The sequence below is a fragment of the Cuculus canorus genome, chromosome Z, assembly GCF_017976375.1.
Source record: "Cuculus canorus isolate bCucCan1 chromosome Z, bCucCan1.pri, whole genome shotgun sequence".
In the NCBI taxonomy this organism is placed as follows: domain Eukaryota; kingdom Metazoa; phylum Chordata; class Aves; order Cuculiformes; family Cuculidae; genus Cuculus; species Cuculus canorus.
In genome coordinates, this window is record NC_071441.1 from 49,784,672 (window position 1) to 49,797,298 (window position 12,627).

The 12,627-nt window shown below is 40.0% G+C and overlaps 1 protein-coding gene across 4 annotated transcripts in view; it reads right to left on the reverse strand.

The window, feature by feature from the left end:
* The window catches only part of MOB3B (MOB kinase activator 3B), an 88,747-nt gene that overhangs the window by 53,771 nt on the left and 22,349 nt on the right, over positions 1–12,627 (reverse strand). For 2 of the 4 annotated variants that reach the window (XM_054055256.1, XM_054055254.1), the window contains exon 2: positions 7,979–8,073. The exons of the other annotated variants lie outside the window; for them this stretch is intronic. The gene's annotated coding sequence lies outside the window, so the exon portion shown is untranslated. The remainder of the gene's footprint in view (positions 1–7,978; positions 8,074–12,627) is intronic. 4 annotated transcript variants of the gene reach the window in all.

Here is a 12,627-nt window from a genome sequence, read left to right on the forward strand (position 1 = left end):
GAACAATGTGGTATTGGTTAGATTGGATCATAACTCCTTGAAATGTGTGGTACAATAGCACCCCCCCTCCTTCCACGTAAAATTAAATTTGACTGTTTCTAACAGACATATGCAATCTCCTCTCATATCATAGTAAAGCCAGCAGAACTGCTCCTGACTTATAACTGGGTTAAGGGTGATAGACACTGGCTTCTAATCTTTTATGACAGGTCTAACTATACAGAGGGGCATAACGAATGACATCGTGATCTATGGTGTTTCGTTTGATGGTATACTCAGTCAGTGTTCTGGATGTTCTTCTGAAATAGACGCGTAAATGTCTGTCCTGGTAGGGGCAACTCAGACAGACAACTTTAGCTTCTCTTGTTTCTTTTCAGAGCAATGTATTTCTGAAGATGTGTGACAGTCACCAACAGCTTTTCCTGAGGGACTATTCCATGGCATAAATAATGCTGTTGGGTGAATTCCTTTGCTGGCAGAACCATGACAGAGGATGGTAACAACAGGTTTGGAGATAATCTCAGAAAAAGCAACCAGACCCTCACAAGCTTCACCTACATTGTTAGCACCACAGTAATCAATGCCTATCCCCAGCCTTATACAGAAACAGGCACATACAGAGACAGCAACTCAGTCTAAATATCAGTCATACCAACATATAACTAAAAAACCTGTCCTACCCATGCAGATACCACTAAAAAATGACCCACAATAAACCACACGCTGTAATCACCATCATGTCTGAGTAACTTCCAATTTAAAAACATACTATATCACTTCATCATATACTTTCTATGAAATCACAGATAATATGTATTTTTATACACTGTTTATAAATACACACCTTTCATCTCAGCACTCCATAGAATATTATGCAAGCTTTAGAGAACTGCTGGGAAGGTAGCTGGTATAATTCCCATTTTCTTGACCAAGAAAGTGAGGAGACAGAACTTCTCCAGCATCAAACAGACAGTAAGCTCTCTAACCAGCAAGATACTGTCTGAAACCCAACTCTGCATCAGCTGATTTTTACATTTTTCTTTCAAAACATGTCTCCATTTTGAGCACTTGCGTAGTCTGATACAAAGCCAGCTGCAGCATGTAGGAAAGCACGCATTTGATCCAAATCCCTTTAGGGTCCAACGTCTATAGACTTCTCATGTTTGGCTTCATACTTCACTCTCCACACAAGGACCCATTTTATTATTGCTGTACCAGGCAGCTGGGACAGCAAACACATTATATAGAGGCACATACACCATGCTCCTTTCTGATGGAGCAAACGTACACTTTTTCGACTTTCAGGCTCTTGTCTGAGAATCAGTAGTATACTATACAATGAACAACTTCTTTGTTTAACACACTGAAGTATGAGGAATGATGCAATAAGGAAAGGTCTGTCCTGAAATATGAATATATCTTTCCTATGTGCAGAGAAAAAATCAGCCAAATGAAGAGGAACAATGGTACCTCATGTACTGTTTTTACATACTTAAATTTGTGCTATTCACCTAAGTTTTACCTGAAATCATAAGGACAAAAATGTTGTGCATTTATTGTATCCACAGTGAAAACTTCATCACATGGGAAGATATTCTTCATGAGCAAAAAACTCTCACCTTATTAGCCTATTAGGTACACAAGGACATTAAGATTTGCCTTATGGTTGTGCCAGAGTTCAGAAGGAAAGGAAAGAGGATTGATGTAAATTTATATTACTAAGTAAATGTCTCTTAAAAGCAGCATACTCAAACACAGGAACCAGGTTCTGAGAGTCAGTGTATATTTTCCTATGTTCTAACCTGTCCTCAAAATCTTGCAAGTTCCAGAAAGACTAAGGTCCCAGAACTAAGGGTGTCTGATCATTTCTGTAAGACTTAGAAGAAGCATACATAGATATCTGTAAACAACATCTCAGTTTGCCAGGTCCTGTCTTGGATACCTTCTCCATGGCTTCTGCAGTGAAAGTTTATAGAGGTAGAACCATCATTGTTAAGGAAAATGATGTCCTGCTGCAGCCTTTGTTCATGGTTTCCGTTATTTGCATGAAACCCAAAGCATGTCATTTAATACACAATATAACAATACAAAATGGTAGCATTCAGTGAAAGAAAGTTTACTGATGCTTCAGGACAAGCATTTGCTTTTGTTTAATTTGGTAGAAGTCCCAGAAACTTTAGGGAGAAAAAATAAATAAATTTATAAATAAACAAAAATCAGAATTTGGCTTACAGTACTCCCCAGGAAAGGATTCCTAGGGTTTCTCCAAATTCTTCCCTTTCCTCTAAAGCTGCCAGGTTCACCTTACATCAATCCATATGTGATAACCACTGCAGCCTCAAGGTACTCAGATGGGAAGCCTTGACTGGAAAGAAGTCTTCCCATAGTCAGAAACACTTCCCACATAAGAAACATCCATTCATTTGACCTGCAATTACTAGCCTTTGTTTTGCCTGTGCATGGGGAAAAAAAAAGGAGCAAGTGATTTCATGAGATTAATAAAAGCCACAATTGTAAAAGATCACAGAAAATATTATAGGTGGTATTTTCATAATTAAAGTGTCAAGGCTCAAAGGAGTAAATATAAATTACTTCTGATTTTTTTCTTCTTTAGACTAATAACAACTCCACCCCATTTCTATGGTAAAATATTGAAAAGGAAAAGCAAAATACAATGGATAACTGTCTATAAAACTGAGTGCTTTAAAAATTAATGCAGTTATGTATCATGTAACAAACAATAAATTGGATCAGCTTCTGCCCTGAAATCTCCAAGCTATGCTTATATTACAGCATCATTTGACATAATAAAATTATGCTTTATGATTTTGCCAAAATACAGATATATTCACAGCGATAAAACTGAAAACTAATAAATGTCTAAAGAACAGTGTTGGTCCCTCTATTGTAACTGAGCAGCAATGGCTTGGCCAGGCATCAGGGGATAAAACTTGATACTTGCAGTCATTTTTAGACAAATGCCATCAATCATGTTATTATCATATTTGTCTTAAGCATATTTCAGATAGAACTATTGCATTTTAGTATCCCAGTGCCTTATCTACAACTATTTATTTCTACTTCATACAACAAACATGCCTTCTATACAGACTATGACAAGGAAAAGTCCCTCTTTCTTTTTATGAAAATTGTATAAAACAACTAGAAGTTAAATGGCAGTCATTTCTATGATGAAGTACGGTAGTGGTTTGGCAGCAGCAGAATCAGAAATGACTGCTCAAAGCTTAGGTGATAATCGATGCTATTTATAACCTAAGCAAAGCATACCTTTCACCATGAGGGTAAAATTTTATGTTTTGACAGAGGACTCACAACTCAAACACTATCATTCTTGAGCCTTTTACAACTATTAAATGTAATTACACCTCATCAGAAGTTCTGGAAAAGTACACTGATCACCAAGAAGATGCTCAGTGTACTGTGGCACTTACTACTTCACTGCAAGTTTATATTGTAACAGCATCTGTGGCAATCCAGTCAGGAAAATGAAATTACTGTAGCATACAGTTCAAGGTGAACTGAAATAGGTATCTCTCAGAACTAGACCAAAAAAATCTGCAAAAAATGCATGGTTTAGATTACACTGAATCTCCACCTCTGTTCCTCTGTCATCCAGGAACTAAAGGTCTTGACCATCTACAGACACAGGTAGATATGTGTGACTAATTTTTTTCTGAAAAGGCAACCCTGCCTCACCTCCTCCCCTGTCACATTCCTGCCTTCTTGCTGTCTTCCATGTGGTACCTGGCCAAGGTGTTTATATATCCCCTTGCAGAGAGCTGTATGAGACTAAGACGTAAAATGCAATAATCAAACAGACAACTAGCTTTTCATCCTAATCAATTTCTCTGATCCCCTGCTTGGCCATACAGCACAGGGAAGAGAAAAGCATTAGGAAAGGCTGTGCGTAAGGCAAAAGATGAGACAAATCTAAATAGGAAACCCATGGGAGTGGATTTTTAGCCACAGACACTTTAGTGAATCACAGTGTTTGCAATGGTTATTTCAGACCTCCCAAACCTTTAATGCAGGTAAGGAAACTTCCTTTAGCTCAGGCAACTACTGAGGCTGAAGTCTGACAGACTGACAGATCACAGTGAAGTATGCAGTTCTTACAATCCCTTTGAATGCTGTTATTTGGTTGCACATCCACATTCTCCCAGTTCTTTCCCTGGTTCACAGGCTTTTACTGGTCTGAGCTGTGGCTAGCACATGTGTGAGCACAGTCACTAAACCACACTCTCTGTGAGTACACAAACAGCCTCTGCCTCCAGCTGTCAAGCTCTTGTGATGTGCTATGTTCTTTCACCACTAATAAAACAAAGCCTTCATGAGTGCATGTGCTTTGTTTCACCGGCTGCTGTTATAATCATTGCTCTTGTAAAGAGCTACCATACTGGTGGAGTGGGTGATTTGGCTCACTTACTGCAGCAGAAGCAATAGAACCAGCTTTCTAACCCTGCTTCAGCCTCTTTGGGTGGAGTCCTCACCACCACAGTGTATGGCTGTCACACTTCTGTAGTATGCTAATTGCAGCATTTTCTGCAGCAGAGAACTGTTATCCTTCATTTCTTTAAAAACAGTATTCAGAGGAGAGGTGAAAGGAGTAAAAAAACTTTTACGACCTTGAAAAAGAAAAGGAGATACAAATTAAATTACATGGTGATTCTCTGTGGTAATACAGCATGGCTTCACCAAGAGGCAAGTCCTGTCTGACCAACTTAGTGGCTTTCTATGATGGGGTAACCACAGCAGTGGACACGGGTAAACCAACGGACGTCTGTAAAGCCTTGGACACAGTCCCACACAATATCCTTCTCTCTAAATTGGAGAGATATGGATCTGACGGGTGGACAGTAAGGTGGATAAGAAACTGGTGGGATGGTCATATCCAGAGAGTAAGGGTAAATGGCTCAAAGTCCAGATGGAGATCCATGACAAGTGGTGTTCCTCAGGGGTCCGTACTGGGACCAGTGCTGTTTAATATCTTTGTCAATGATACCGACAGCGAGAATGAGTGCACCCTCAGCAAGTCTGCAGATGGCACCAAGCTGAGTCATGTAGTTGCCATACCGGGGGACGGGATGTCATCCAGACAGACCTGGACAGGCTGGAGAAGTGGGCCTGTGAGAACCTCATGACGTTCAACAAGGCCAAGTGTAAGGTCCTGCACCTGGGTCAGGGCAATCCCAGTTTTCAGTACACGATGGGGGATGACGGGATTGAGAGCAGCCCTGCAGAGAAGGACTTGGGGGTGCGGGTCAATGAGAAGCTCGACACGAGCCGGCAATGTGCACTCGCAGCCCAGAAGGCCAATCGTATCCTGGGCTGCATCAAAAGAAGCGTGGCCAGCAGGGCATGGGAAGGGATTCTGCCCCTCTATTCCTCCTTTGTGAGACCTCATCTGGAATACTGTGTCCAGTTCTGGAATCCCCAACATAGGAAGGATATGGAGCTGTTGGAACGGGTCCAGAGGAGGACTACGAAGATGACTGGGGGGCTGAAGCACCTTCCCTATGAGGACAGGCTGAGAGAGTTGGGCCTGTTCAGCCTGGAGAAGAGAATGCTCAGAGGACGTCTTATAGCGACCTTCCAGTACCTGAAGGGGCTACAGGAAAGCTGGAGAGGGGCTGTTTGTAAAGGCTTGTGAGGATAGGACCAGGGGGAATGGGTATAAACTGGAGAGGAGCAGATTTAGACTGGACGTTAGGAAGAATTCCTTCACCATGAGAGTGGTGAGACACTGGAACAGGTTATCCAGGGAGGTTGTGGCTGCCCCATCCCTGAAGGTGTTCAAGGCCAAGTTAGATGGGGCCTTGGGCAGCCTGATCTAGCGGGATGTCCCTGCCTATGGCAGGGGAGTTGGAACTAGATGATATTTAAGGTCCCTTCCAACCCTAATTATACTACAATACTATGAATACACATTCGTCTCCTCCAGCTTGTTTCAATTCTGACTCCAACCTTTTTCTAAAGATGAAGTTTTCACTGTGCTGCAGTCAATAGAAGCTCTCACACTAACTTCACCAGAGCTAAGATTTTACTTTTACACTCGGAAAAGATTTTACTTTTGCATTCTCCTTTGAGAAGACAAGAATAACCCCGTATTATATTATGGCTGAAATTCATATATCTCTTTGTTCTGTTCAGCTTAATTCACTCCTAAATCCGTCGTCCAGCTTTTAAAAGCACAAGCACAATTGAGCAGACAGTGAGAGAGTTAAAGGATGATTTCTTGCTCACTCCTACACCCATAGAACATCCACACATTTCCCATACAAAACCCCAAAACTAAGTCTATTGAATCTATTGAAAAAATGCCAGTCACGTTGTGAATCTTAAGAAACAGTAAAACATGCAAACACAAAAATGAAGTCTCAGATCTCATGTCAGGGCCTTACTCTTCTCCCTTGTGTACAGAACAGCGAGAGGGCAGGTCTTTATGTGCAAGGCAGTATAATGGCTTATCTGGTAGAAGCCAGCAATCTATCTTCTAGAACTTCAAGCACCCTAATCTGCATGCAGTGGCCAAAGTCAGTTTTATTTTTGGTCTAAATTTTGGCTTTAGAAAACCATGTATGTGTTCTGCTTTAAGGAAATACTGTAAATCATATGTTCCATCTCACTGACATTTCAATAAAAAACACTCGTTTTCTTGTCCAGGGAAAGCATCCAAAGAAACAGAGATAAAAAGGCAGAGTCATATTATGTACACTATGCTGGCAGAAACAAATAATTAACACTCCATGGAGAAAACAGGACTTCCTGAGAGCACAGATACTGAAAACCAGATGGAAGAGGGTTAGCTGACATCCATTCAGACCCTTTAGCCTTAGTCTTGCTTCTTCCACCAAAGCTCAAGTTAGCATGGAGAAGGACAGATGAGAGGCAGGTTGGTGACACAGTGACTCAGCAACTCTCCTAAGAAGCTCAGGATTTCAGAGATGCTTTGCAAAGCAAATATCTGCAAGGAGGCTATGTCATCTTCAGCCAGTACACTGCAATTTTGCTACACTGACAGTCTCATCATGGACATGGTGATTTTCAGTTATGAAAAGCTACCCTTAACTTGTTGCTGAGAGACAAAATTTGCCTAAAATCATATGGGAGTCAGTAATTGAAGTTCAGCCTCTCAAAATGACTGCCAATAACTGAAAACTGAGTGGGATTGCTATGGGCACTAAACACTCCAGTAGGAGGACAGCAAAGGTAGCTTCAGTATTAACAAAGAGGAGATAAGATTTATAAAGAGGAGATTTGTCTTTATAAGCAGGGCTGATCAAGACAAGGCAAAATGCATAGTTCTCTATAAAAAGAGGAATATGAAAAAAGATGATAATTTAATTGTGAACATCTTTCAGTTATTTATACTATAAAACTAAAACCTTGTCCTGGTATGAAGCTCCAGCAGCTGTAGGACGCAATCCATTCACCTTAAACCACAGCAGCAACTACAGTTGATAATGGACATTTTCAAACTCGTGCCAAGGTGACATAAAGTCAAGGTATTTGTAAGTGTACCTTTTGAAGAATACAAAAGATTTCACAGATCTAAGAGAGATGATGTTTTCATGAGTCAAAGGTCTGAGGTACCAGTAACCTGCAACTTGGCGGGTCATACTGTCCTTCAGCAGCAGCATGCACTCTCCAGGCATAGCTTCTGCAGTTGATGGTGGGATCATACGTATCTAGTCGAGTGACCTGTGCTTTGAAAATTCAGCGAAATAAATTGTTCGTCTTGTTGATTTACATGTTGGTTTTAGCTTGCAGGACTAAACTGACTTCATGGCTGAAGAGTTTTTTTACTGGAGAACCGTTCTGATCATCACCCTGTAACTTTATCATGTTCAGCCTCGTCATTTGGTCAAAATGACCTACTGTTATGTACAGGGAAAAAAGCCCAGAGAATCTGCTAAATAGACACAACCTTTCATAAACCAGGCTAGAAACAGAATACCTGGGGTGCAGTAATCATCCACACTCCAGAGCTCTAAATCAGCAGTCTTGCAGCACCCAGTGAAAAAAACAAGTTTTCTTTGCCATCTGTGATACCTGGAATATAATGAAAGCAAGTAAATTAAGTCAAGAGACATGATGTATCAAACAGTATTGAAAAGAACACTGAGGATAGTAACTACATCCTCTCAGGACACCTCTCCAGGTCATGACACAACCTGTGCTCTAACAAGGATTGTTCACCTAGGGAAAGTATAGGACAGCAAAAATGTGCTGTCCTTTAAGGTAATTGAGCATATAGTAAGCAGCCAGGACCATATGACTGGGTAGCTCTGCACAGACTATATTGCACCAGCACTAGCAATATGCTGCAGAGAACAGCTGTGGAACTGCCTTGTTTCCCTTAGACACGGAAGGATAACTTTTCGGTTTATGATTCTACTTTACCTTTCTAGCGAACTAGACTACTTCCAAAGACTTTTCTGCATTTAACACAGCAAACAAAACTTCTACTCATAACTGGATCTGGAAAAAAGGCTTGGGTGTTTGTTTAATTAGTCACCCCAATGAGCACTTTATAGGCAGAAGTACAGTATTTGATTACTCTTTACAGTATAAGGTCAGAGCAACTCTCATCCTGCACTATCTCCAAGATCAGGTTTTTATGTTCCCCTAAACCATTTTGCACTATGCACAAAAAATTTTGCTGTGACAGAGCTAAAGGATCAAGCTCTTAACAGATATAGAAATAGGAAAACAAGCTAAGGATCTGGCTTTTCAAACCAAGCTGCCCACAGCTGTGGCCAGTAGATAACCAATACTACTGAAAAAAAAGGAAAAAAATCATTATCCATACAACATGCAAAACGTTGGGAGTGTTAGCATGGGTTCTTTCCCAACCATTATAGCAAGCAGTTTACTCTGAAGCAAAGTAATTAAGTACTCCTTGTGGTTTGCGTGGCCACAGCTGCCAGCAAACAGGGAAAGCACAGCTGACAGTCTCTGGAAGGTGCCATTTGAAGGACTCTGAGCTAGAGTGGTCCTTGGCACTGCTCAGTGTAGCTTTAACTAAAAGCCAACTGCTGACTTTAATAAAAAATTGACTGTTTGAAGGTAGGAGTTATCAAGGTGGCCAAGTTTCCTCCTGCAAAACTAGTTCGTGCAACACATTTCTCCCATCATAATTTCATTAACTCCCCAACAATTTCTGACCAACAAAAAACAAAATGTGACAGCTTCCAGTTTCTGCTAGTAGACTTATGTGTAGCACATGCTGAGACTCAAAAGGAAGGTCTTAGGCCCCAACCAGAACAACACCATTACAAACTCTTATTTACTGATATAACTAAAGATTGGGAGAATCTGTGGTGGTGTTTCTCAATGAACCCTTGAAAGCTTAAGGCCGTTTTCCACTGTACCTTATCCAATGGACTCATACCTCCTAAAGCAGAGCTGGATGAAAGAGCTTTAGAGGGAACTGCTAAAACACACTTAAGTCCTGTCACTTTTTGCTAAGGGAGCATAGGTGCTAGAGAACTTATGTTGTAGGAGAAGCTCTCTTATGAAAGTTATCTCCAAACCAATAGGCAGTTGGTTACAGTGGTCACAGCACTGGAGAAATTTACAGCACCCCCAGTATTATCATTAAACACTTGTATAGCCCATACACTGGTAAGATTCTTACTCCCTCAAAATAAGATTTCATAAGACTCACATGCTAACATAACCTTTAAGACGACGGAAGCAGAGGCTGGTTCAGAGATAACAAATATCACTGAAGAAAGAAAAGGCTTTGTGAGATCAAAAGTAGGAAAACTACCAAAATATGTAGAGAAGTCATTGGGGTAAACAGTCCTGCACTATCTGCACTACCTCCACTTAGACTCTGAGTCTACTGTCTTGTTCTTTTAACATCTCACTCACAGTTTGAGAATCTGAATATATAACGCTTCATTATTCACTAACATTCTACTGCTTAATTATTATATTATTATATACTGACTTAAAATTATTCCCAGAAGGGCTGCAAGATACAACTTTTGCAGATAATTTGGAGGACCTTATGTAAATCATAATTTGTATGTTCAAAGTTAATTTTATTCAACTGAAGAAAAACACCACCAAAGAATATCCTCCTAAAATAGCACTTACTGCTTGGTCTCAGAAGGTGATTAGCACTTGAGGTTTCGCTATAGCATCCCTCCCCTCATTTTGTGCAGCCTTCCCATCCATTTACCTAGACCATGGCCTAGATTCCATATCCTATGTCACATCATAATAGAAACAAGAATATCTGTTATACTGTTGAATGTCTCTATGTCCAGGTTCTGTATCTCTTTCCATCTCCTGCTTCCTACCAGAAATGCACATCCGGCAACACCCAGAAGATAGTAATGGTATTGAGATTTTTTTTTTCACCATATGTTTAGCACTTCTACTACATGGCTTTATTACATTTACTTAAACATTAGAATTTGCCCATTAGAAGTTTACAGAGTCTTTATCAATACTGAGACTGCTGATTATATTCACACAAATTTTAACACATTCCTAAATCAGTGTTAAGTCAAAACAGACCTACTGCCCCTTACACTGCTGTCATCATTCTAGTTGCTACATAACTAAATGGTAAGGAAATGGCATTGCTACCTTGCTGTTCTTTATCCCATTTCAATTACATATTTTGCTACCCATGCATTCCATACATTAAGGTTTTGATCCAGTCCCAGATTATTTCAGTAAATCCAGGTGTATCACACACAATAGCTGCTATTAAAGAGGCAGGTGCCATCATAATTTTGGAGACAGCAATCACCACTGATTGCAAGAGTACTCACAAATAATAATACATCTGCTCTCTGAAAAGCATGCCAACCATGTGACTAACAGAGAACACTGAATCCCTATCCTAACACAGCAGGGACAGAGGTCTCAAGTTTTCTTTTGAAAAGTGAGTAAGCCCCCATGATGGCAAGTCACACAACTGAATTTCTAAGTAATTAGTTTTTTGAGGGAGTCACTTTCTCACAGACCACTACTCTGGCTACAGCAAGACTTGAAACTTAAACTATAGATATTTCTATAGGAACCCCTGATAATACCCAAGGAGTACCAAGGTACAAATCACTGGAGGTGTACCTGCAGAAGCCATCATTACTGCAAATTGGATAGTAATTAACAGCTTCTGCCATACTGTTTCACATGCTAAAAATGCACTTCTGAAAAAACAGAGCAGAGAAAGATTCAGAAATGCTTTCCCCCATTGTTTTTACTCTACGAGGAATTTCTGTCATTCTTGGTCCTGTCTTTGTTCCAAAATATCACTTTCCTTGTGCTTTTTTCTTCCCCCTCTTTTTCATTCTTCTTTGTGTTTCCCACAGTCACATCCAGGAACTGCAACAGGCTTTGGTTTAAGTGCCAGCTATACAGCAATTTAGAACGCTGACAGCAGGCACCAAAGCAAAGGTTGCTGGCTACGTATCTTTTCGTCTCTGTTGAGTTTCTAACTCTAGAAAACATAAAAAACAATCAGTCAAGCATAAAAAGAATATGTAAACCACCTATGTTTGCTGCTTTTATATCGACATGTGCAGACAGGTTCAATTATTAAATTATTGTATGCGTGTGGGAGTACATGCAATTACAGAAGTATTCTTGCGCACTCCCTGTTTTAAGAACAGGACAACATTACTACAAGTTACACAGCCTGTAAGACCATAGCCTATCACCCAATACTTTACTTGCTTGCTCTAAAATAAAATGAGATAATCTCCATTGAAATCAGAACCAGTCTAGTGTGATACACCTGGGAATCCAAGATAAAATCCACTATGTGAATCATTCTTTAATACACCTGCTTAAGCTGGCCTGAAGTGTGGTATAAGTAATATATAGATTTAGAGAACATGATCACTATAAAGGAAAGTGATAAATATAGAATATGTCAAATACTGATTACTTCTTTTATAATTACAGCGGAATAATCAGCTACTGCCAGGAAATCAGTTTTTTCCAAATTCTGATAAGCATTATCACCCTTCTGTTTCTTTCAGCTCTACCTTATTTATACTAAAACAAACACAAACACTGGCACTATATTTTCCACAACTTACTAAATGGAAACAAAACAAAACAACAGGCAACACTGAATGTTCTGAATATGGAAAAAATAAAGAGCTAATTTGCAATACAAGCATACATTCAGATTCATTTATATTTCAATCACTGGACAGAACCGAAGGAGCTAAATTAAGCTCACAGCAATGACATGACCCTGCTCATATACTTCAACACAAAGTAACAGATAACTTTCAGAGGTCTATCCAGACCTCTCCAAAGACCTTAGCAGATATTTACTTTATTGATTGTTTATTCACTTTATCAATAGATTGAGAATATAACAAAAATCTAAGAGTATTTCTGAAATTGTATAGGCCTCATAGAATCATTGACTGGTTTGGGTTGAAAGGGACCTTAAAGACCATCCAGTTTCAACCCCCCCTGCCACGGGCAGGGGCACCTTCCACCAGATTAGGTTGCACTCATCCAGTCTAGCCTTGACGCCTCCAAGGACAGGGAATCCATGACTTCTCTGGACAACCTGTTCTTGTGCCTTTCCTCTCAAATGCAAACTGTGGTATTCGAAGTCCA